At 47.8% G+C, this 8,030-nt stretch overlaps 1 protein-coding gene across 1 annotated transcript in view; it reads right to left on the bottom strand.

The window, feature by feature from the left end:
• Positions 1–7,854: 7,854 nt before the first annotated feature.
• The window catches only part of LOC135819169 (leukocyte surface antigen CD53-like), a 10,242-nt gene continuing 10,066 nt past the window's right edge, over positions 7,855–8,030 (bottom strand). Inside the window, exon 5 of the mRNA XM_065332327.1 lies at positions 7,855–8,030. This exon is cut by the window's right edge and continues 1,226 nt beyond it. The gene's annotated coding sequence lies outside the window, so the exon portion shown is untranslated.

An 8,030-nucleotide genomic window follows, 5' to 3' on the forward strand; every position in this document is an offset into this window, starting at 1 on the left:
ATCGTCCTTAGCTTTTGTTTGTTGAGAGCTGTTTTGGCTTTCTCCTATACCTCTGGGGGATGCCAAGTGATGGATTTGAGAGGCTGGTGATGGCTGTGAGCGAGAGTTTGCCGATCGGCGTCGTCCTCGCTATAGCGATGAAAATACTAGTTACTGCGCACCTGGCAGATATCACAACACGTCGGAGCGTCCAGGAGCAAAGGAATCTTGGGTTTTCACTGGAATCTAGTTCCTCCAGCATCGTGTAGCCCACCGTCGGTGAATGGCGGTCCAGAAAGGTCGAAACTGGTCTTCTGCAGCATCTCGCAGTCCTGCGAGGCACACTGAATACGCCTGTCATGTATTCTACAAATAAAAATCACGAAGTAGTGGACTTTACAGTGATGAGTCTATCCTGTATGCTGCAAAAGACGCAGGAAATGTGACTGGTGTCCGTACACTGGACGCCAATAGCATCCCAGTCTTCTCCTGCAGGATCTGTTTGACATTGACATACCGGTATGCAGTGGGTCGACATTGGCCTGGTTTGGCAGCTATCTGCCTGGGTGGATGTAGCAGGTTTGCATTGGCGCATCGTCCAGTCCGACATTTTCTTGTAACTGTGGAGTACCGGCAGGGTTTGAGAGGTTGCTCGTGCTGTGAACACATCTCTACTGCCTGTCTCGTCCTGGAAGTGCCGTCTCGCCGCTTCCTTGCTCTACAGCCACGCCGTTATTTCGCTTTGTTTCGTGGTGCAGCTCAAAACCTGCCCAAACAACTGTGAGCTCGCAACATGGTATGGACAAATTGCACCACTCATGCTGGTTAACTAAAACCGGGATAGTCGAGTAAGCGAGTTCACTCCCTGGGCCATGGCAAGATCTGTTCAGCGCGCGCTATTCCAACCTCCAAGTGCATAGTCACCGATCGATCCATGCGATGGTGGTTGACCTACAAAGAGCCAAGGTCTACGAGTACTACTATTGGATGCTGTCTACATGCAGTCAACAAAATCAAAGTACCTCAGTATGCCCCAGAACAGGGCATGTGCATCTATAGCATGACACAACAGGGGTTCTGGCGGCACCTGTCAAACAAGCAGTAGCGACTAGTGCCAGCTACCTATTGGAGGCTAGCCGCTACAGTCTGTCACTGGAGATAATTATTATGTTCACTGTTTAGACTGAGCACAGTCAATGATGCCCAATCAATCTGCCCAATGTGTGTTCTGTTCCACCTAATTATAACGTCCCATCGCATCAACCCTACTACACGCACATGTCGTCACTCTAGCACGACTTATGTTATTATTGTTTATTTTGATTCGCACGATAAATAGAGCACAGTAAACGTTAACTTGACCGAAGGTTAAAGGCAACTGCAGATAGAGGAACACATCGAGGTACAGGTACCGGCATCAATACAGTATCAGAGAGAAACAAACAAAATGAGAGGTACGCAGAAAAAACTCTCGTAAGCCCAAGGGGAAGTGGTTGATGAGGGATGAATGCACTCTCCACGCTCGTCTACACTGTTCGTGGAAATGCACACATACATACAATAATATACAACATAGCAATAGCATGCACAGAACCGAACAATTTCATGTTCACACATGCAAGCACAGACCTGAACATTAGTACCAAAAGCCGATACAGACAATATCCCCATACACACAGACGCACACACACACACACACACACACACACACACAATGTCCCATGTATGCGCCCGTGGCGAGAAAAGCACGCAAATCTAAAAATGCACTGGATGTGAACCCACAGATTTTCTCTTTAAGCACCGATAGCGGATCTGATTCTGAATGAAACACACACACAATACAATCATTGAATGCCCATCCGCAGATGATGGCAGGTCCTGAAAGAACAGGCAGTGTTCCAGTGATGGGGAACAGAACTTCGAGTGGCGAGTGAGGTATACACACACACACGTGCGTGCGCGGGCACACACCAAAGTATGAAGAAATAGAATCGACATCGTAGTATTCATTGGTTGGGGAATGGAAAGGAAAATAAAACATTGCTGTAGGTTATTGTTGTAAGGACACTGGGAGCACAACAGAAAGGTAAGCAACTTGCTTTGAAGCAAAGAAAGTTATTATTCCACGGATCTCAGAAGGAAGGAACGTTCCAGAATGCTGCACTGGCAACAGGCGGCCTGCATGTGCGCGGCCCCTGCAGTCGGTCCAGCTGCCGGCCTTGCAGTGCTGAAAATAATGTGCAGTACAGCATGTCACATAGTATCGCAGCCTGGACAAATAGGCGCTGGGAAGTCCTAGTTATGTGCTCACCTACACCACGATGCACCAATCTTCTGAGCTACTTTGGCAACAACTTTGTCCACTTGAGACTCCCATGGGCTGAGCCAGTTGTTGAGGGCTGCATCAAGGTGGACGGCAATGACCGCTGATGGCAAGGCAATCCGTGACACACAGTCACTAGGGCATCGTCAACATGGCGCTGAGGCTGGATCGATAAAATCAACCTTTAGGCTGCCGCGGGGTTGACAACGAGGCCGCTGTCTCGAAGCTAGTCAGTCAGCCTGGTCACCGCCATTGACGAACCAGCCGCCACCGCCAGCAGTGGCGGTAGGTTGTGACAAGTGTGGTGCAATATTGTCAGCAAATTCAGTACTCAGGATAAGATGAGTGACAAAGGGAACGTTGTGTTTGATAATATTGAAGTGAACAGGGATGATCACAAACCCTGCGCGTACTCTACCGTGAGTTACAAGAAAATTCCGGACTGGACGACGAGCAAACACCAACCTGCTACATCCAACCAGGCAGATACTATTACGATAGCTGCCAAACCAGGTCCATGCCGACCTACTGCATAATGTCACTGTCAAACAGATCCTGCAGGAGAAGACTGGGGTGTTGGCGTCCAGTCACTGAGTGTACAGACACCAGTCACATTTCCTGCGTCTTTTGCAGCATACAGGATAGACTCATCACTGTAAAGTCCACTACTTCGTGATTTTTATTTGTAGAATATATGACAGGCGTATTCAGTGTGCCTCGCAGGACTGCGAGATGCTGCAGAAGACCAGGTTCGACCTTTCTGGACCGCCATTCACCGACGGTGGGCTACACGATGCTGGAGGAACTAGATTCCAGTGAAAACCCAAGATTCCTTTGCTCCTGGACGCTCCGACGTGTTGTGATATCTGCCAGGTGCGCAGTAACTAGTATTTTCATCGCTATAGCGAGGACGACGCCGATCGGCAAACTCTCGCTCACAGCCATCACCAGCCTCTCAAAACCATCACTTGGCATCCCCCAGAGGTATAGGAGAAAGCCAAAACAGCTCTCAACAAACAAAAGCTAAGGACGATGGAAAGAGAGCATGTCAAAAAGAAGACGAACAGTATGAAGTTCAAATGGTTTTGAACACTCGTACCACCAACTATACCACTTTCAATAAATCGTGACGCCATTTTGTTTTAACATGAATATCGCGGGTTGGATGAACATGAATTATAAAGTCTTATTATATTAAAGATTAGTACATGTCCACTGACTTTATAGTTGTGCGGCTCCTTTGCCCCTTTTCTTCTGATTTGTGCTGTTTTGGTTCTGATACAGTGATCGTTTGATTTTTTTTACCACAGCGTATCATTTGTTATCCTCCTGCCTTCGTTGTCCAGCACAAGCGAAGAAGTGGACCTATCGGTCGACTTCCACGCGAAAATGCACATTAGGGACCTTTCGCACCCCGCGGACGGATACGAAACGAATGCTGATTCGTCACCTGGGTTCGATGGAAGCCTCTTCATTCGTGGCACGCTCCGAATCCGTCAGGTACACATTTATTTGGATAGATACACATGTTTTGCAAGGTACAAATTTTTCCCTTGATTCCATGTTCAAACGACCCACGTGCCCTTTGCTAGGTTACGACCAATCAGCAGCCTCGGAGAGCGGGCTTTCCATCAAAGCCCGCTGTCATTGACAACCTGTACGAGAAAAGCGAAGGACTAAAGGGACCGTCACTTAATTTTTGCCGACTACCCGCCAAAAAAATCTTTTCGTTTCACGTGTCAGACACGTCCGCGAGCGCGTGCGCGTACGATCGACTCGCGCGCGCCCGCGCTACCTAGGTCCTTTCACGTCAGGCTATCTGTTCACGCCACATGGCTGGATAGCGCGTACATGCAAACATGATTGAAGACTTGCAAAATCAATTTTTTTCCCAAGTCCAGGCGCTAGGCCTAGGCAGCACTAATCAGTCTAATGCCCAGGCAGCTGACTTTATTTTCGGAGAAACACTACTCATTGTAGTAAAAAGTAACAATGAATAGCGATATCATCTAGGAAGGATCGCTACCCTAACGCGAAGGAAAGGCCTTGCGCGGCTGCTCTACGAAGTGTTGAAGAAAGACTCATCAAAGTTTAATAGTTGGTGGACGAACAACTCGCTGGCGCCGGAAAACTTGGCCCCCAACGATGGTATTTGGTGAATCATCAAGCATAATGTCTTGTAGCAGTGTTCACCGAGGAAGGAGAACGCTCTAGTCGCTGCTGTTGTCCGTTTCATCCACGTTGGGCGTTAGCTGCACCGCGCCTATTGTGTTTTAGTATTCCATGGACACACATTAGCATTCAGAGCGATTGTGGAGCCACAATTTACTTCACACAGCGTACGCGCTCGCGGACGTGTCTGACACGTGAAACGAAAAGATTTTTTTGGCGGGTAGTCGGCAAAAATTAAGTGACGGTCCCTTTAGTCCTTCGCACGAGAAAATCATCAAAGCCCGCTGCCATGGCATTGGCAACTGTACGACAAAACCATCAAAGTAGACAATCATAGAGGTCTGGCAGGACTTTACGGCTGAATCAAGGCCGAGTGCGTACGGCCAAGGGCGCAGGCCAAGGCGCGTAGCGCCGAGGCCTGCGCCCGCGGCCGTACGCACGAGGCCTTGATGAAGGCGAAAAGTCCTGCCAGACCTCTATGATGGTGTTTCAGGTTTTGTCTTTCGCCTTTCTGGTATAAAAGCAAGACATGTATAGGGGTGGTGGTCGGGGACGTGGTGGATTCAGCTTGTGAGTTTCAGCTCCTTCAGCTTGTGAGTTTCAGCTCCGTCCGCTTCTCATGGATGGGATGATCCTTGGTCCATGACCTTTCGCTTCCTCAAAATTATCAGAAAGGTTCGGCAACTCGTCAACTCCTTTTTTAGTACATGTAGAACAGAAAGGGGAAAACTGATCGCGATGTTTGCCACTTATTTCAGCTTGTTTCTTAGCAGATAGATAGGTGCATGCTCTTTCGCTTATTCACAACTATCGTAAAATGTCTTCTCCACTCACGACAACAAGAAGTTGAGTTGAAAACTGACCACGATGTGTCGACACTTTTCATGTTGCCGTTTTTGGACAGGCTGTTTTCAGGTACCGTATACCATGTACCAGAGCATGTTCACAGTCGAATGTGAGATGTGAACTGAGCTGACAACGAAAAACTGCCACAGACCCCTGCAGAGCTAGGCTGACAGAGTACGGGGTGCCATTGACGACGGGCTTTATTGCTACCGTATTTTTCCGTATCCATTGACCACGGGCTTTATCGGCTCATCAAGGCCACCGCGGGAACGTCGCTCATTGGCTACAACCATAGAAACGGTACGGTAAAAACCTGAAGCCCTGATCATGCCCAATCTCAGTCTTTTCAAGGTGATCTGGCTATAACTTATAAGAACAAGAAACCGATAGGGGTGGTGGTCGGGGATGCGGCGGCTCTCAACTTGTGGAGTTGGAAACCTAGCTCCAGCATGCACCGCAGAACTCTCAGCAGTATGCAGCGTGAGCAAGGCGTGTATGGTGGAAGTGAAAATACTTCCGTGACTCTTCAGCCACGTCTGGCTCTTGACACGTTGTCCTGAGAAATTTCTCTCGAGAAATTTCTCACGAAACAGGTTTTTCGTCCACTGACATTACTTTCCCTTTGCTGTAATCTCTGTGTGAAACTTACGAACGGGACGAAAACTTGTGGAGTTGGAAACCTAGCTCCAGCATGCACCGCAGAACTCTCAGCAGTATGCAGCGTGAGCCAGGCGTGTATGGTGGAAGTGAAAATACTTCCGTGACTCTTCAGCCACGTCTGGCTCTTGACACGTTGTCCTGAGAAATTTCTCTCGAGAAATTTCTCACGAAACAGGTTTTTCGTCCACTGACATTACTTTCCCTTTGCTGTAATCTCTGTGTGAAACTTACGAACGGGACGAAAACTTGTGGAGTTGGAAACCTAGCTCCAGCATGCACCGCAGAACTCTCAGCAGTATGCAGCGTGAGCAAGGCGTGTATGGTGGAAGTGAAAATACTTCCGTGACTCTTCAGCCACGTCTGGCTCTTGACACGTTGTCCTGAGAAATTTCTCTCGAGAAATTTCTCACGAAACAGGTTTTTCGTCCACTGACATTACTTTCCCTTTGCTGTAATCTCTGTGTGAAACTTACGAACGGGACGAAAACGACATGCACTTTAGACTTCAGGCTGCTCTGAAATCCCAAAGGAAAGGCCGACATTGTCCACACTCGAGATCACCCAAACTAAGAATGAAGCGAGTTTGATTCAAAATCAAAAAAATGTTGGGGATCGTCTGAAGCATATTCAAGCGAGGTACAGTCGCGGGCTTGATGACTGATCAAAGCCCTCGGGCCCAGCCCTTGGGCCTACGGCCCTCGGGCTGGACCCTTGGGCTTTGATCAGCCATCAAGCCCTCTACTGTAGCTCTGTACCTCGCTTGATTATCTACATCCATATCCATGCATGTGTGCGTGTAAAAACCCGTACGCCAAACTACCGGCGCCCGCGGCCGCATTCGTAGTTGCCATGCACATTTGCATGACGACTCGCGAAACCTGAAATCTGTTTTCAACGAAACGATTACGAGCCGAATCAAACTTTCGTTTCGCATTCGTTTCGTAGCAAATGCGAAAGGTCCCTAATAATAATAATTTGAAACTCGGATGTTGAGCCATAAATAAAATGTAGAAAGGAAAAGGACAGTCTCGTCATCGTCCAGTAACAATCGACATTCTTTGTTCCGTTGGGACTGTAGCTTTTGCTCGTTTTCGTTGCGCCTGCCTTCCCCTCTTTGGTCTTCCCATAACCTTGAACCTTCCAAGTTAGTTGGAAGGCTGTCGGTTAGCGCTACGGAGATATGTTGAAGCTAGGTGTCAGGATGTCGAATGTCTCAGTACTCTGTCAGTTTTGTGCCTAGTTATTGCACTTTCTGACTGTATACTAGTATAGTAAACTCGTATCCATTATGTCCTTTTCCTTTCTACATTTTAATAATAATAATTCACATGTCCATCCAACTGGTTCTACATAATTGCGATTTATTTTAAGATTGTTGTCTCCTCGCCGTCTGTACGGTTTATGCCAAACTTGTGTTGGTGCTATTTCTCGTTGTGACTCAAATGGGTGCCCGCGGTGGATGGCATGTAGATCTACATTGCTGAAACCAGCCTTTCCGGAATGCATGGGCCCTAGCTGGCCGTTTGAGACCCGTCTCTCCAGCCAGCTAGGGCCCATGTATGCTCTACCACCTCAGTGGAAAGTAAAAGGAAAAATTCGCACATCCGCGTTACAACCGGCTATACATTGTGTTGAGAAACACTACCAGCTTTTAAGAAATTTCGCTCGTGCCAGGCCTGTGATACCAGGGTGGCGATGGTGAGTTGGTAGATCTCACGGACAATACCTGGCTAGGGGGCGATGAACTGCGCCGATACCCACGGTCAACCACCTCAGAGTAGGGTGGTGATAGCCAGGGAGTAGTATATTATCGATATTTTACTACTCCCTGTTGCCAACTGATAATATTTATTACTTGTACACAACTCTGAAAGTTAACTTGTAGGTGTCATGAGTACAACCAGAGAGATTGAAAGACAATGTGATGAAATTCCATGGAAATAGACAGCAATAAAGATACAGGAATAGTGGAGACAATATCAAGATGAGAATTTCATGTGCCCCCTGCTAGTCATGGAGGCCGCAAGGAAAGGCAGGAAGAAATAAATTT

This window comes from Sycon ciliatum, chromosome 6, assembly GCF_964019385.1.
Source record: "Sycon ciliatum chromosome 6, ocSycCili1.1, whole genome shotgun sequence".
NCBI lineage: Eukaryota > Metazoa > Porifera > Calcarea > Leucosolenida > Sycettidae > Sycon > Sycon ciliatum.